The sequence below is a fragment of the Microcebus murinus genome, chromosome 8, assembly GCF_040939455.1.
Source record: "Microcebus murinus isolate Inina chromosome 8, M.murinus_Inina_mat1.0, whole genome shotgun sequence".
NCBI lineage: Eukaryota > Metazoa > Chordata > Mammalia > Primates > Cheirogaleidae > Microcebus > Microcebus murinus.
The window spans coordinates 26,706,152-26,725,000 of record NC_134111.1 but is presented as its reverse complement, the minus strand read 5'-3'; the positions used below and the strand labels follow the sequence as shown (position 1 = coordinate 26,725,000).

Genomic DNA, 18,849 nt, shown 5'->3' with positions numbered 1-18,849 from the left:
ATGTTGGCTGTTTAAATCTTTGTTACCTTCGCTGTGAATTGAAATTGTACATATTTAGTAAATCATGCAGACAAAACAAACTTTTTAGACAATATTTTTATTGGAGAGTTTTCTTTTCCTGTATCCATGTTAAAGAAAAAAAACATCCTTTCCCAAAATAAAAATGTCAATACTAAATTTAAAGAAGTATAAAGGAATGATTGCTTCCTTTAGAGCAAAATATTTAAATAAACATGGAGATAATTGGCAACATGTTCTTTTTGGGCTAGCAGGCCGTGTCCAATTTTTTGGGTCTGATGTTTCACAGGGCCTCTGTTTCAGGGTTGAAGATGATATATTAATCTTGGAATTAAACAAATGCTATTAAATAACAGAAATAAATCCCTCAGTCTTCATTTGTATATGAAATATGGAATTAGTCAGAGAACTGACACTGAGATGAGATGATGCTGAATATGCCACCAGCTAAAACTTTCTCTATTAAAACAGTCACCCACCACCTATAATCTAGCATGACATGTTAAAATGCTCCAAAATATTGAAAATAGAAAATGGACACCACTGTTCCCATTTGGCCTTGAGATGAATATGACAAAGATTCTAGTAATTTTAGTCAAAGCAAATGATGAGTAAAAAATACATGAAGATTAAAGCGGTGACAAATGATCTTTTAAGTATTCTAATTGGTCTTTCTCATTCATAGCTTTGATTCCACAGAAATTGCAAATCCTGATGATCCTGATTTGTAAGTGCACCCAGTCAGCTTTCTCCCTTTCACTCCACAGAATATGCCTGTTAGATTTGGAACGAAGAATAAGCCCCCAAAATGTTAAAAATAGACTACTGCCCTGGCAGGAAATTTAGCATTGGCAAGCACAGAACTCAGAAGAACTGATCTAACATAAGGAAACATTCAGAGAAAGATTTGCGCATTATGATCCTGTTCTGACCATTTTCAGAGCAAAGGGTAGTGTGTGTGTGTGTGTGTGTGTGTGTGTGTGTGTGTGTGTGTGTGTGTAGGTTTGCTAAGTTTGTGTGTGTACACTTGAATAGTTAGTGTTAAAAATAAACAACAATCCTCAAGAGATGGAAAGAATTTAAAAGGAGTGCTTTTGAGACATTTCATATTTCGCTATCTCACATAAGTGGAAAACACGTAAAATGTTGATTATGGAAAAATAAAAGGTTCTGAAGACAGCCTCACACAAAAAAAATTCTGTATAATTTGTAAGATATGCCAGCAACAAAATAGAGAAAATATTAAATTATCTTTATTCATTTTATGGGAAACTTCAATTTTAGTTTATGACATTTCCTCAAACCAGAAAGATTCACTTTTATCCATTCCTAAAACAGTCTTATTATAGGGCAAAGAATTACGATTATACTCAGTTCCAGTTTTGTTTAGGAAAAGAGAAATACAGCCTTCAAATTACTTAAAAAAATATGGGTGAATAAAAGAATATAAATTTAGAAAGGAAACTCAAGAACATCCCTATGCTCACAGAAAACCTTATGGTATATTTAGTGACCACAAGCAACCCAGACCTTGGTTTTTACCTCTCTTCTGAAAGACACCACTTCCAACACAAATAACATTTCCCAACCCTGTAGTGCAGACCAGGATTGGTGCAGACATAAAGGGAGAACACCAACTATTGAATAACCCTCAACCACTTCCTGCAGTCCTGAAACATTCTGTGGAGGTCTACCACTTCATTATTGAACATGCTTAGAAAGTGTGAGCTCATAGGTTTCCGGTTGAAGGTACATCTAAGCAAGAGGGGAAAAAAGAGAAGTACAAACCACCCTGCCCAATTGGTTTTAACCCTTAAAACGCTGCTACCGGAGAGAGTAGGCTTAAGAATAATCACCCCAACATCTAAGTAGACACTCATCCCCCCCCCTGCTTTTCTGCAATATGAAGTGCTTTTATAGTATCAAAGACAATTCCATGAAAAGGGACATTTCATTCACTTTAAAATAAACAGTGATGGAACAGTCAACCCCTTGGCCAAATTATAACACACTTTGTGTTAAAATTTGTCAAAAATATTGTTCTCATTCTTCAATGAAACTCTCTTATGAGCTGGGTAGGAAGAAAATTTTTATGTTTGTAACAATTGGAAAAATAAAAGCAGTTAATTAATATGCCATCTGCATTTTGTAGATGAGGAAACTAAGGTCTACATATCCTACAGACCACACCAGCTGTTTGATTCTGTCGAACAGTCATCCAGAAAGCAGTTAAGCACAGACTGTCAGAATCCCAATCTTCTGAATCATTGTTCAGTGCTCCTTCTAACAAATTACAGTAAAATACCTCTGCAAATGGAGATGGAAACATCAAAAGGAATGAGTTCATTTCTCTACTTCCTACAAGAAGTTTGTTCTGGTCTATAAGAACTCTTTCATACAAGAGTGAGATGAAAATAATCTCCTTTGGAAACCCTGTTTTACTCTAAGATGTCACATCATCATCTTGGGGCTATTAACCACTATGGGCTAGACTACAGTCTGCTTTAACGGAGAGCAAGAGACATTCTCAATTTTGAGAAACACTCTTTTAAAATGACTAACTGCTGTTGATGCATTTTACCCACTAGTTTTGTTGAATATTCTTGATATTGCTGATCTCCATTGAAGAGCTGTGGCCCCATCCAGCCTCTCCAACCCATAGTTTTCAGCCTGAGCCTATTTTGTGAGTCTGCAGTAGCATTCTTTCTCTAGTCATGACTTTTCTGAACGCTGAATGCACCGAATGACCCATTGATGGTCAGAGGAGGAAACAAGGCAGCCAGTATACACAGAGTAACAGGAGCAGCAGAAGATTCATAACACTGCAATGGGAAAACTGTAATAGATGGAAATATACCAAAAGAGTCTAGAGTGTCAAGGAATCTTAGTTACTCTCTCATCTAAAGCCCTGGCTTTTCAAATTCTGGGGCTCAGAGGAAATAAAACTCCACCCAATAGTTACTGGTAGAACTGGGACCAGAAGCCAGATCTCCAGTGATCACACATGCTTTTATTGCTTCTGTTGATGCTTCTATTACTTCTATGATGCTTCCATTCTATTTAGTGGTCCTAAAAATAATACTACTACATAACAACAGTTGCAACATTGATAATGGTCCAAGTTACTGAGTGTCTGCCATGTGTAAGGGACAATACTAGGTACTATGCACCATGCAAAGATGAACAAGACAGGATTACAGACTTTAGGTTTCCTACATTCTGGCAGAGGCAGACATGCACAAATAAGGATAGTGCTAAGTTCCAGGTGCTTTAGGAATGTGCCAGTATGGAAGTCCCAAGAGTGCTCCCTTCTATACCCTGGTGCTTCCTCTAGTAAACACAAAATAACATCATTCTCCCAATACAATGTATATTTTTCACTGGCACTATATAATTAGCACTGCCCCATGTCCTAGGGATACAGTGGTGAACAGACAGACAGTATCCCTGTTTTCAGGGATGTACATTCTAATGGGGAAGATAGAAAAGGAAACAATCATGCAGCTCACTTCAGAGAGGGCTGTTTTGTTGCGGATAACAGAAGGTGATGTAATAGTGAATGAGACAGAAGTAGACAGGCGACTTCAGCCGGGGCCGTGAGGAGTATGAGGAAAAGCCTCTTTGAGACAGTGGTGATTGACCCGAGCCTGAAGGATGTGAAGAAGTCAGGCATGGGAAGATCTGCAGCGAGAGTGTTCCAAGAAGAACAGCAGGTGCAAACACCTGAAGCAGGCATGAGTTTGGGTTTTCGAGAATAAGAACAAAGGCAGTCTACCAAAGCATGGGAGAAGGGTGGAAGATGAAGTCAGGAGAGGTAGAAAAAAACACCAAGTCGTATGAATGACTTATACTGTGATCTCCTATGAATAAGCACTTAGGAACAACTCTACAGGTAGAAGTCAGAGAATTTGAAGGAATGGGATTTCTTAGGTCCTTTGGTCCAATGTCATATTTTTTAATAGATGAGAAAATTGGGTTTATTAATCTACGAGGTTCACTCTGTGGGAGTCCGAGGTCTCGTGGGTTATTATTCCCAGTAAACGGTCCAGAAATGAGCTTAGCAACCTGTTCGTGGCCTATTCCTAATTTCTTCCCTTATAAAATGGACAGCAACATGACATCCTATGCCCTTTCCTCTTTAGAATGAGAAGAATCTCATTTTTCAGACGCATGCAAGACCACCTGCCTTGTGTCTGGTCACAGGCAGATCTTCAGCCTGGAAAACAGAAACTGTTTGGCCCAAAGAAAGTTTGTATTTTGGAAACCAAAGCGCTAGATACAGCAAACAGGACGCCACTGCGGCACGTTACCCTGGAAGCACCTTCCCCAATCAGCGTGTCCCCACAGCTGCCAGTGTGCTCCAGACAGCTGAGCTAGAATCAAGCATGAGCAAGGGCCTCAGCCATTTCCCCTTCCTCTGAACTCCTAAAAAACACAAAAACTCGCAGAGCTGAGAGAGAAGTAAGGAACATGCAGCAGGTGGTACCATCTGTGCCCGGCTAATTCTAGCCAAAACAATCTGCTCCCTAGAGTTCCCAGTTGTGGAGAAGGGAAGAGAATCTGACAGCGGCAGAGCCAGGGGAGGGGGTGTAGGAGGGCAAGCGCCGAGGCTATTATTCCAACGTTCAGCCGTTCGGAGGAAGTAGATTACTGATGCCAGTGAACTATTATCTCTCCCCTTTTCTCTTTACAACCGCGGTGGGAGATTCCTCCAAAGTCTCGCTAAGCTGGCAAGTAGCAGAGCCCACACCTGTGAGACAGACATGTAGGCATCACTGTGAGTCTGTCACCACTGAGATGGGAGGGACAAAACATTCCACAGCAAGCTGGAAAGCACAGCCCACCCCAAAATGAAAAAAAAAAAACAAGGGGGAGAGAGATTGTGTTTATTTTATTCTATTTTCCTAGCAACTGAATTCCCTCCCGCTCTCATGTTCGCTCTTTGAAAATTATTCATGGTTTAAAATGGGCTTATATTCCTCATGCTTTCGCCGCAAGTTGGCATTTTCTGAAATAAGATTCTTTCACTTGAAGGACTTCCTTGTGAGGAGCAAATCTTCTCCCTTGGCACGCTTACAATCACGGGATGAATAGATGCAAGCAATTCAAAGATAGATCAAATTGTCTGTAGTAATAACTTTCCCTTAAGAAAGTAACAGATAGACAGGGCCCAGCCTTTTCCCAGATGAAGGCGACAGGTAAGATTCCAGGGTCACAGGGTCTATTAAAAAGGAAAATGTTCTCCACTGTAAAATGTCCCCCAGCACCTTCAGGCCAAGGCACTGTCTCCATGTAGTCATCTGCTAAATGCAAACACCTGGAAGGGGTGATTTTTGCCTATGAGCACCTATTATCACCTTCCCTTGGATTGATTGATCAATTCTATAGCTGAGGGTTGAGCCCTGAGGGTGTGGGTCATAGACAAGTTTGCTTTTATTGGGTGAAGAGAAATGAAGGTCTGGATTTCAGGTGCTTTCCCCCAAAATGGGGCCCTTATAGGCCCCTGAAAGAATAAGGAGATAGAAACATTTGGAAGGAAGATAGAGGTGGAGGAAAACAGGGAAGGAAGGGGAGATGGTGTCTGACCCTAACCCCCTGATTGGGTTGAATTGTGCTCTCCATCAAAATGTATGCTGAAGTCCTAGCCTCTGAAAGCTCTGGTATGACCTTATTTGGAAATGGGGTCTTGGCAGATATAATCAAGTTAAGATGAAGGCATTAGGGTGGGCTCTAATGCAATAGGAATGATGTCCTTATTATAAGAGGGACATTTGGACATGGACACACAGGGAGAGGGCCATGTGAAGACGGGCAGGAATTAGAGTGGTGCGTTACAAACCAAGGAATGCCGGGAATTGCTAGAAGCAATCAGAAGCTGGGAGAGAGACATGGGACAGATTCCTCCTCAGGTCCTCCAGAAGGAACCATCCCAGTGGACACCTTGATTTTGGACTTTGAGCCTCCAGAACTGTGAGAGAATAAACCTCTGTTGTGTTTAGCCACCAGTTTGTGGTACTTTGTCACAGCAGCCCTCGGAAACTAATACGCTCCCAAAGCAAACCACTGCCAAGCCTTCGGTATTCACTGTCTGGGTTGGGTCAAAAAAAAATCAAGATCAATTTCTGATCTAACCATTCTCTTGGGGCCTGGGCTTTAACAGACAAAACAAATAGCAGCAGGAAGATCCCTTTTGGCTTTGAGATGCATGTCATCAAGACAAAGGCACGCTGCCTACTCTTTTCCCCAAAAGTCTTCCATAAGGTAATCTTTTTAATTAGGATAATTAAATTCTTGTTTCAAAGGGCACCAAAGTGCAAGCATTATCGTCTGATTTCCTGTGAAGAGTATTTTCCTATCTCCTGTTCCATGTGGTGTCCATTAACAGGAGAAGCACCGAGTGAGTCAGACATTATGGTTACAGGTTTGTGGTTCATGTCTGTGCTATGAGGAGGGAAATGAGAAAGGAAAACATATTAATAAGTTGGGAAACAGTGTCAGGGGCAGGCCAAGATAATGGAAGAACCAGAAAACAAAGGAAAAGGGTGTTGTGTGGGAACCAAAATCTTGCTTCAGGTAGGAAATGTCAGAGAGAATAGAGTAATATTTAAAATTAAGAGGTGGGGAGAAATCCAAGCAGATTTTTAAATTTTCTTTTCTTTCTTTTTTTTTTTTTTTAGCTCTAGTTTAGTCATAGAAATTAGTGAGATGTACCCACTCCCAGGGTTCATTACTTTGGTATGGCTTTAACCTTTTTCAGCTCCAAGTCTCCTGTGACATTGACTAATAATTCCTGCCATGTACTTAGGTCACTGAGATCTGGGAAAGATTTGGGGAGTTCTGTGGGTAAGGGGAGGTGAGAGTGAGTCAATCAGGTGTGTTTTGATGTATTGCTCTGGCAGCCAGCGGCTCAAAGCTGGGAATCAGTGGGACCCGGCGCTGGGACAAGCTCTCAGCTGTGCCCATGAGCTCTGTTCTGCACCATCACTCCACGCCTGCCCCATGAGTGGCCCACAAAAGGCACAGGCTAGAAATAGAGGGGACGGCCCACTGAACATCTCTCATCTCTTTACTAGAAAAACAAACGCAAACCCATGTATTCTTCGCAGAAGGCCAGCATGCCGTGCTTTACGTTTTACATCTAGAAGATGGTATATCATCTTGAAAGCCTGGTTTCATTTGCTTTTTCTCTAAGCTTTGTGGTATTTGTTATATGCCATTAGTCAGTCATTGCATGTTACTAGCAATAACAGTCCTACCTAATGTATTTAATTTGTTTTGAAAATCATAGCCCATCTTTACACATAGAAGAGGCAGCTTTTAATTCCATTGATGACTTCCTCCTTAAAAGTACTCTTTTAAATTCCTAACCGCATTCTTCTCGGGTTTCCTCCTTACCCACTGACCAAGATCTGCTCAACCTTTTCCACTCAACCTTTAAATGATAGCATTTGCTGGGGCCCATCTGGGGCTCTCCGCCGTCCTCATCCCAATCACTGACTTTTGCAACACCCACAGCTTCCATTCCTACCTATATGCCAAGACTCAAAAAATGCAAAAATGCATCACAGAGGTGATGCATTTCCTCCTGAGCGCCAGACCTGCACGTCCAAATGAATATTGAGAGTTACTATCAGATGGTCTCAAAGACACCTCCAACCAGACGTGTCCAAATGGACATAGCAGTACCCTTCCTCTCTCTTCTTATAAAACCTGGTGAGTGTCACCCACAGAGTCACTCAGGTAAAAGTCTTTGGAGTCATCCTGCTGAATCCCTAAATGAGTTGCCCAGTCTGTCAGTCACACTCCCTATTATCTCTTCTTCCTATGCCTCTTTGCCCATCACCACTGTCATTTCCTTATTTCAGGCATGCTTCAAACCCCAAGAATTGCCCTCCTAGCCTCTTGACTCATCGCATGGGCTCCAGTCTCACCCACGGTGCTGCCTGGCTCTAACACAGCAGGGGACAGTGTGATCACAGATGGCTGGTAGAGGCTGGCAGAGAAAGGATGCCACCTCTTTTGTTCCTTAAAGAGATTTCTTGATATTCCTCATATATGCATGACTTTAACATTATCTCATCACAGTCTTAACAACTGTTATATGAACGTATTTTCTTTACAAAGGTTGAAAAGAGTGTGCTCAAGAGAAACAACGGGTCTTTTCCCGTCCCCGCTATACCCTTAACTACACTTGTGTTCTTATCACCTTCTAACTCATCTCACATTTCTACGTTGGCCAAAAGTGCCATTTTGGTTCTTTTTTGCTTTCATGTCTATCTTCTACCTAAACCTCCTAAGCCTGTAAGCTCCTTCAGGGGAGGGACCATGTTATTTTATAGTCCCACTTCTGCAACTTAATGCCACCAAATAGATATTCAATAAATGGTCGCTGAGTTAATTAACTAGTACAAATGTGATCATAACAAAGGCCTACATGAAAACTCATTCATAGTTTTTCCCAAGCACCCAAAATACATATTCCTTAGCTTGCCCCTCAAAGCTGTCAGGAGCCGAGTCCTCCTTGAGTCCTGGTCCATCCGCTCTCACCATTCCTGTCCTTGCATCTGCCAAGACATGCCCCCCCCCCTGTTTTCTTTTTGTCCTTCAGAACTTAGCTCAAGGATTACCTTCTTAAGATGATCTTCCCCAAAACCCTAATCTTAGAAATGCCCCTCCTCTGAGCTTCTGGAAGTATCCTGTGTATGTCTCATCCATGCACTCATCCAAGGGTTGGTTTCCCAAAGACAATGTGTTTCTGACAGAGAAAGACTGTGAGGAAACTGCCCCCAGCGCTCAGCACAAAGCCTGTCACCCTGGAGGAACCAAGAAAATGTGCGAGTCATCTGGAAAGAGGCCGTCAGAAACCTCTAGTTCCCCACTGAATCCAGTCATTAGCCAAGCGGAAGAGCAATTCAGTGACAAGACAGAAAATAGCATAGAAAGTGAGTGGTACAAAAAAATAAGGGACTTTGGAAGGACCCTCATACAAACCAGAAATTCATAATGTAATACACCAGAAGATGCTTGAAAACTATTTCTAAGGCTTTCTTGAGGCATAAATTTTACCCACATGGATAAACAATTTTGTTTCTCAAATAATCACTATCTACATGTAACACCATCGGCCTCTACTACTGACATCCAGCTATGGATTGAATTGTAAAATTACTGAGGCAAAGCCCATGCCAATCCAAGTGAGGCAGGTTCAAGGGAAACATGAATAAACAAGCCCTCTATCTAATACTGAATTCTAACATAGCCTTTAAACTATTTTAGCAATGACTCAGATGAGGAACATGAAGTATACGAAAGAGGAAGAAGCCCAAAATAATCCGGGACACATTTTCTTCAACTTCTCTGGAGTTTTCAATCACCTCAGTTTCCTGACAAAGCTTTGCTTATGTCAGTAATTTACAGTAACAATCAGCAAAATAAGAGCAGGTTTCTATGGGCCAGAGGTAAATTTGGGTCTGACATGAGTAATATATCCTGCAGTGAAGGACAGTAGAAAGCCCGATAAAAGGTATCGTTTCTATTAGCAATTTTTGAATAAAATGAAAGCCACATGCATCTACCACAGAGCAGGTGAATATACTGTCCTCGTCTGTTCTTTCCCATGAAATGTAACTGCTTACTTCTTAAGTCCTAAGTGGCTTCTTTTACAGACTCCACCATAGATACTACAGAAGTTCTGCACAGGAGATAGACTAGAAGATGTGCTTGCTGTGTTTGTGTCTTAAATTTTTATGCCAGAACACACTGTAAGTACCCTCTGCGTTTAGAGAATGGCGAGTGCTTACAAGAGGTGGCAGGTCCTATCCTTGCTTTGGACAGCGTACAATTATTTAAGTGAAGTTAAGACAAACAAAGGGAAGGTCATAGATAGACATAATAGCCTCTTTTGCCAACAGGAATCCTCTGCAAACGAGGATATACAAGTAAACTGAATTTCTTAAGGCACAGACACAATCACAAAACTTTTTTTTTTCGCCAGCCTTCGTGACGCTGCCTGGCAAGTTTTATCAGCCTACGTTATCCCAGAGCGTGAAGCTTACAGATCGCAAAGGCCTCTCGCTGGGTTCACGGGGAACTTCGCGGTTCCTCCGGGCCAACGTGGAAAGCTTCATTTCTCACTGTTCAGGACTGAGTGTGCACCGACCGCAGGCTTTCCTTGAAAGTCGCTTCTCTTAATTCTCTCACTAAATTGCTAATATGGACTGGTTCTCTCATACTTTTGCTTTTTACCCCTAACGCGAAATATGGTGAAACCAGAACATTTGAACCGAGCGTTCTGGTTTAGTTTCCTGGTCAATAAAACGAGAAGGCGTAAAGGATTCTTAGACTCCTTCCTAAAAAGTCTGTGACATGGGTCAGGTTTTGGTTAAGGGAGATTTCTCAGCCTAAAACAAGAAGCTTTTTGAGTTGTGGCGTGAAAGCGTAGCCTTTCTAGTGAAAAGACGTGGTGTGAGTCTCAGCTCAGCCCTTCCCTAGCTGAATGACCTTGGCCAAGTTACATCTTTAAACCTCAGTTTACTTATCTTTAAAGTGGGCACAATATTGATCCATAACTACTTTATAGGATGGTTGTTAGAATCCAATGAGACTATATCTGTGCAAATAGTTTGCAAATGGCCAACATCACAGATACTGCTCATGGGGCAGAAGTATCCAGGGTTTGTTTATTTGACTGGCTTGCCTTTTGACTTCCTCCTACAATTGTCCTTTCTTTCTTCTCTTTTGGGTTTGAAGGAAGCTTCCTTTTGATAACCTATTCCTATAGTTAGGTCCACAGAGTTCTCTGAAGGGAGCACAATCATTTCAGTACTTAGAAATTTTCTAGCATGTAATTTTTCAGGGGCCAGGATAGTCTCAGTTTCCATCCTCAAAGAGACCCTTTGTTTCCTGGTGGGCGTTAGCCTAGGATTGCTCGAAGAGGAAAGAATGCTTGACAATTATCAGTCCAAAGAGGGACCTCAGAGCATGAGAAATGAGGAGGTTGTTCTGTGTCGGCTCCAGATAGGCAGTGGTTCTGCTGCTCTAAATAGATAATCCGGGGTGATAATGGAGTAGTCATAGGGCGAACCTTTGTGTTAAGGCAGCCAAGACACTGCTCACGATTTGAACCTTCCAGTAGCCTTTTTTGCATATTTTAAAGAGAGACTTTTAAATCATAAGATAGTTTTGCCTGTCAGATTCATCGGCCCATATGGGAAACCTGTTACACAACGCAAGAGACTGAGGAGGGGACCCTGCTAGAAATGAAAGCTGATGATCCGAACAGCAGGAAAAGGTTTTTTATTTTATGCTTATTGTTTTCCTTCAGCTAATTTTAATTCTGATGAATACTAGGTTTTCTTCAGTACTTTTTGTTCCTCAGGTCTTTTTTTTTTCTCAGTTATATTGTTCAGCCAAGTATTTCTTAAGCCTCTGCGAAAACAACACTATGATAGCCCACATAAACAAACATTTCTATGAAAATTGGCTTGACCATTCCTATTGTACAAATGAAAAGATTTAATAGATAGGTGGATAGATAGACTGCTAAAACTAAATGTTCATTAAAGTACATTAGAATTATGTTAACTCTTACCATCCTGTTTAGTTACTTGCTGTTCCTTGGGTAATTTAGACAGGTGATATGTCTTGATATATTCTGATCCTCAGATGGTAAGATACATCTCCACTCAAATTGTTCTAGAAAGGTCATTTTTAAACATGTATCTACTGATTGCCAGTAAATGCCAGTCACTGTGCTAGACAACAGGAACAGATGTAGAATAATATGCGGAAGCTCACATGCAAGCAGATTATCATGGGGAGAACAGAGAGGAAGGAGCTTTGTGTTGTTCTAAGAGATCTCTGCCTGGGGTCCTAGGAAAGCCTTCAGAGAAGAGGAGCTATTTGAGTTTGTTACATAAGAATCATAGAAGTTTATTTATCAAGTTGAAAAAAGAGGGCAATACTCACAGGTGTGGAAATGTGAAGAGTAGGGCATGCTAAGAGCATGATGAGCTCACAATCTTCCTTGAGCTTTTCATTATAAACTCCTTTGAATAGGATCCAAAATAGACTTTATTAATAAAATACTGTCTTTTGCAGCAACTTGAATGGAACTAGAGACCATTATCCTAAGTGAAGTATCTCAGGAATGGAAAAACAAGTACCACATGCACTCAGTAATAATGGGAGCTAAACTATGGGGACACACTGGCACAAAGAGATGTAAAGGACATTGGAAACCAGACAGTGGAGAGGGCGGGAGGGGGATGAGTAACTAAAAACTTACCTAAAGGGTACAATGAACTCTATTCTGGAGATAGGCATATTGTAAGTTCTGACTTCAGCATTATACAAGGCATCCATGTAACAAAAACATTTGTACCGCTTTAATATTTTAAAATAAAAAATATAGGCCTCATATTTAAACCATAAATAAAAAAAATCCATACTATAATAGATTAACTTATATCTACACTCATTGGTATTAATTACCTATTTCTCGAATTGCTAATTAAGAACTAAAATCAAGTAGCTACATTTAGGCATGAGCTATGTTGCTAATGAACCACCTCCTTGCATTAAAGAGGGAAGAGGAAAGAAAACCACTTTGAGTTGTCCTCTGCCCAACAAAGGTAAATATGGCTGGAATGTAACCATAGCAGTGAAGCGAGTGCCTGATCGGTAGGTCATCTCCACTTAGACTTTGACCTTTCACCTAAGAAAACACTTTCTAGTGACTTCCAGATGTGGAGGCTTGACCATTAGTAAGCAGTTAGGACTGGAACCTCATTCTCCATAAGCAATGAATAAGTGAATGACTTATAAGAGCATCATCTCATTATTGCAAACAACATGAGAGAAATTTGAGGAAATAGCTTGAGCATTTTAATGAACTCCTTGTTCAATCTCCCCTGCCTGAAAATGGTATTTCAAAGTTAGCCTTTCTAACAGGAAATAGAATAGCTTGACAAAAGGAACCACAACTCTATATCTAAACTGGCAGCATATTTGTATGGTGTGGAGTGATACATATGTTCACCGCCGTTTACTCGTTAAACTGTATTTCATTATCATCTCCTTATTTCCACTTCTAATTCTAGCAGAACTATTTCCTATAAACAGGTCAGCTCTCTAGCAGTCTTGAGCATAAGAATTCTTTTCAAATGCCTGATCCCAACTTTATTAAGCAGTGTTTTCCCTCATTCTTAATTGCAGCCCCTCAGGCACACACTTAACAGATCTATTGCCATAAATGGGGAGAAAAATAAATTTACCACCAATTCCAACTGCGTCATGTGTATGGATATTTATGCCATCTGTGGTTTAAAAAAATAACTGCTTGTATTAGGAATATCTATTTTATATTATCATAGTGTAATGAACCTACAGAGCTGATCATTCTAATGCTATCATATATGATACTACAGAATTCAAGAATCCTCCTAAATGAACATTGTTTTTGAATCTAATTTATTTTAGTTTAAAATTGCTATAATTTGTTTAATTGAAAGAACAGATATTTTTTCATATTTCTTCATGTTACTTTGTTTTAGCTTAACCTTCATGGGAGTGTAATAAATACACTTTGTTGCTGGTCTAGATCCTTTGAGTCTCCATAGGTGTGGTGATGTTTCACCGTGCTGAATCACAGGATATATGGATGCTTAATAATTTTAGATAATGGCCACCAGTGAGAGTGGAATTAATCAGGAAGCCATATCCAGATGCCTCCTACAATATCCAAAGTCAAAGATAAAGCATCACATTGCCCATGGTTTCTTTTCCTTTCTCCTCTTCTCTTTCCTCCTCCATCTACTTTTTCTTTTCTCTTTTCAATAGGTACTAAAAATGGACCAACCACTCTTTCGGGGTATTATTCTTTTGCATCTGAAAACTTCAGCTAGAAAAAAGCACCATCAGGATACCTTCACAGGATAAGGAAGTCCCCAGTATAGAAGCTTTTGAGAAAACCAGGCTTTATATGCTTTGTCCTTGAGAAAGTAACAGCATCACCAGCTTATGAAGAGTAAGAGCTACCACCCATCTAAAAGTTCTGTGTTCTCAAAGTTAAGAATGGATCTCACAGGGAATGTGAGAATTCAGTGGTTTGGAATCCACACCCTGAAGAATTCTCTTACATTATATAACTGGATTAACAGGTAACATCCAATTTAGTTAATTTTTTTTATTAAAAGGTATCATTATTTTTTAAATAATTATCTTTTTCTATTCTCCTTCCAAATTAAGGTGTACATTCCATTTCAGATTTTCTTTTGGATAGAATTTGGAGCAGTAAACATAGACGAGTGTTATTACAGGTATTAGAGAATTAGTGTTTTGAGGAAGGAGTGCGTTTAAGGTCAAGGTTTAAGGAGGGGTCCTTTGAAATTCTTCTTACAACCAACCAGACCTTTAGAACAAGGCCTAAAGTTAAAAGAGAGAGAGAGAGAGAGAGAGAGAGAGAGAGAGAGAGAGAGAGAGAAAGACTTGAATTTCTGCTTAATTTTAAAGGGAGGGAAAGGTAGAGGTAGAGAAATGGGTAGATGACAAGAGAACCCTGGGCCTCTTCCATTATATTAAAATTTGAGGCTGGGTGCAGTGGATCACACCTGTAATCCTAGGGCTCTGGGAGGCCGAGGCAGGTAGATCCTTTGAGCTCAGGAGTTCAAGACCAGCCTGAGCAAAAGTGAGACCCCATCTCTACCAAAAATAGAAAAAATTAGCCAGGCATGGTGGCGCATGCCTGTAGTCCCAGCTACTTGGGAGGCTGAGGCAGGAGGATTGCTTGAGCCCAGGAGTTTGAGGTTGCTGTGAGCTAGGCTGATGCCATGGCACTCTAGCCATGGCAACAGAGTGAGACTCTGTCTCAAAAGAAAAAAAAAAAAAAGAAAGAAAGAAAAATTTGAGCAAAATATGCCAAAACAGGATTTATACAAATTTTAGCATTTTTAAAATTGCTTCCATTTAACAAATTAATGGTTTTAACACTCACACATATAAAATGACTGTAAATTATGATCTTATTTGGTAAACTTGTAAAAGGTCTAAATTTAAGGAAGCAAAAAAATGATATGCATTGATAAACTTTGGCCAATCATGATTCACTCCTGGAGTGGGGTTTGTCCCATTTAAACCATATGGCTGGGAATAGGGGTGAGAAATTTTCCAGTAGAAATCTGGGCTACTGTGAGGAGAAGGGGGAATGGATACTTGAGAGGCGATCACAGATTCACATTATTATATTTAGGATAGAACCATTTCTCAGGTTAGCTCATTCCAAGAAGGAAGCATTAAACATATAATATCCCAGCCTCCAGAAATAGCAGCTACAACCTGAGAAGAGGCGCTTTCCAAAAATGTGAAACCAGGAGTACATTTATGGTAACTAATGGTTCTCAACATCTTTTTTGTCAGGACACTTATGTTGCACAGGTTTCCTATGTGGGAAGCACCATCATCATGTGTTAGATTATAGGTCATATGAAATTTCTGGCATTCCTCTCTCACCTAAGGCCTTTGTTTATACTGGAAAGCAAGTGAGTGAAAGTATGGATTTGTTCCTCTAATTTATTAATTAAAAGTAGTATTGTCAAATTTTAATATTTAATTCTTACAGATAACAGCTACCTTATATTCTGGTTCATAATTGATCGGAACCATCAAGATGCTTTGCCACAGTGGTCGAGAACTGCTTTTCTAGAGTCAAAACTCTCTAGGCCTGACCAGGTTGTGGCATTCTAGAACATTCTTTTCTGGGTCATGGAACTTCAAGAACTGCTTAGAGGTTCTCTTAAGAGTAAAAATATCCCGAAATAAAAAGAGGTTCTTCCCAAAACATGCAGGAAAAAAGCATAGGTTTTAGAGTCAGTTCAGAGGGACATAGATTTGAATTCAGGAGTGACTCTAACTTATGTGCAAATGTGAGCAACTTTTGGCCTCCTTGAGCCTTAGTATTCCCATCTATAAATTGGTAAATATACCTGCTCCTAGGTTGATGGTGCATGAATTAAATAACATAAGGTGTGCATGTAATAGACATACAATAAATAAATATAAGCCCCTTACCCTTGTTTTGGGGTCTAAGTATTTCGCAAACTAGCTTACATCTCTAACAGAAACTTCTTGTGACAAATTATTTCATATAGGAGGTTAACAGATGCTGCTGTTTTCTTCCCCAACAGCTATTTCTTCCTATGACCAGAATTTTGATATTGTTCAAGCAGGAGATAGCAGGGAGCTAACTTAGAAATACTGTAGAAAAGGCAGAACTCTTCTCCACTCCAAGTGGATGGACCATGGTTGGTCTAAGCTGATCCCAGTGCATGGTAATTCTAGTCATCAGATGCCGGTGGTGTCGGCGTGAGCATGTGACCCTTTCTAGCCAATGAAAGGAAAGAGAGTATACTGAAGGATGTCTTGGAAATTTTTCCTCACCAATAAAAGGAGGAAGATGTGTAGAAACCCTCCATAACCTCTTGTTTCCTACCTTTGAAATAAGTTCTGGGAAGACAAGATTTTGGGGTATGAAGCATCCATCTGGAAACTATGAAATACTCAGGAAGAAAGAACAAAGGATGCCAAGAGCCCACATCCTCAATGGTATTGTTTGTGTACCACGCCAAGTCTGAAACTATCTTCCCCCAGACTAGCTGTCATATCACCTCATTTAACCTTCTCTTGAAGCTACTTTTAGTTGGTTATTCTGTTACTTGCAGCCAAAAGCATCCTAAATGGCTCAGAGGCTTTGCCAATTTTGAACTAAACATTTCAAACTCATTAAGACAGCACCGAAACTTTTTAAATCATTGAGACATTGAGGCTACTTTCTTTGGTACTGGACACATACAGAATTCTATGCCTTTATCATCCATATTTATTGACACTTGTATTTTAATAAGCATTTATTGAAGGCCCCCAACGTGCAAGACACTGGAATAAGCATCATGGGGAGAGAGAGATGAAGAGGTGGCTACAAAAATGAATGAAACTTGGATTCTGTCTTAAAGGAAACTTACAGCACAGTTGGATGATAAGAAACAATAAAACAAAAGCAATATCCATAGTTTTGGCCTTAAAAGGAAACTGGAATCCACCTCTGTAAAATCACTAACACATGAACCTATCACATTTTACATTTTATTTTTATATGCACAGGAACTTGAGCTAAAAGTGGAACAAAAAGAAAAAAAAAGAATGAGGTAGTAGAATAAAACAGGAGACATTAAACAAGAGGGGCTGAATCACACTCTCACACTCTACTACTCAAGTTGGAATATAGGGGCAAATGTGATTGATGCCTTTGCTTGGGGCCTCTGGAAGAAAGACAATAAGAAAGGCAGTTTGCTCCACCTGGCTGTCTTTCAACTCAGGAGTTGGAAAGCAAATACCGAATTGGATTTCTAGGTTCTCTGGCTTTAGTACAATATAATAAATAAGACTCTGGCAATTTGTGTTAGATTCTTGCACTGGGTCAGCAATTACTATGTGTGAGAGTGTTTGAAAACGACAATGCTCTATACAACGCTCCAAATGGCTTTTCATATGTAGAAATATAATGTATTTTGTTCTTAGGTGTTTAAAGCTTAACTAGGTAGAAATGAGTCTTCATCATCTACAAAATAGCTAGAGTAAGCCCATAACAACTCCCCAAAGTGGAATAAAATCCAACATCAAAAGAAAGCATGTTATAGTGGATAAAGATTACAGACTTGGGAGACTGGCAGACATGAGTGCAAATCCTGCTTTTACTATTTTTTTATATGACCTTGGGCAAGTTATTTTACCACTCTGAGCCTCAGTTTTCTCTTTCATAAAATGGGGTAACCACACCTCACTTACAGGGTTATTGCAAAGGTAAATGATGTGGTACATGCACACAGCAGCTGGCATGAATACTCAATGTTATTCCTCTTCCTCTAACTTGATTTTGGTCTTGGATATCATTTAGATTTTTCATTAGCATAATCAGCTCATAACTAGACAGTAGCAAGAGCACAAATAATACAAAGTGGCAGATAATCCCAGACTTCCTTATTTTTTTCATATTTGAGTGTTCATCTGTAACTACATTTGATTAGGGATAAGTCTTAAGAAAATTCAAAAGACTTCAACAAGTTTACATAAAACCAATTTCGGATTAGCTGGAAGACTCAGTTATTCAATTTTGGGGGATGACATTCAAAAACCAATAGGAATTGGGTACCTACTATGTGTCTGAAGTTTTATAAGGAAAAGGGAGATGAGGTAGGGATTCTTTGCAAAAAAGAAAAAAGCAGCCTCACTCTCTACAAAGAGCTTATAACATTTGAACTCTTTCCCCTTCTATCTTCTCTTTTTCTCTCTTGTAGTTTATGATTCACATTCCTCCAAAGAGGGAGAGTTAGGGGTGATTGGATTTGGAGAGAGATGTAGTTACGTTTGCCCTTTGGATTCCTGTGATATTGTACTCCTGGAAGATTCAACAGGTCAGCTAATTGTATGTAGAGAGTGGGATGCCATTCAATAGAATTTCATGGAGAGGAAGGGATGCAGCATGGGAGAAGGGGTAGCCCTAGAGCAAAACAGGGAGGCAACTACATTGAGGGGGCGTAGGGGAGACGCATTTCAGCAGGGGAAATTTTAGGGAGAAATAGAGAAGCCTAAAGGTTTCTCAGAAGCGTTCTGTGTGATACATGTTGGGAAACTTCTGTTTTACCTCTTCACTTATAGTAAATATCTTCATTATTCTTTGAGACCCTGTAGCCAGACTGGAGTTTCCCTGAATACGACAGTGAGCAGTCTGAGGAGGAGGGGCTGCACATGACCAAAGTGGTTAGATAAATAGAAACAATA

At 40.0% G+C, this 18,849-nt stretch overlaps 1 protein-coding gene across 3 annotated transcripts in view; it reads left to right on the top strand.

Moving 5' to 3' along the window:
- Positions 1-5,255, top strand: part of ZEB2 (zinc finger E-box binding homeobox 2) — a 136,489-nt gene extending 131,234 nt beyond the window's left edge. For all 3 annotated transcript variants that reach the window (XM_012744771.3, XM_076005505.1, XM_076005504.1), the window contains exon 10: positions 1-5,255. This exon is cut by the window's left edge and continues 5,394 nt beyond it. The gene's annotated coding sequence lies outside the window, so the exon portion shown is untranslated.
- Positions 5,256-18,849: the final 13,594 nt, after the last annotated feature.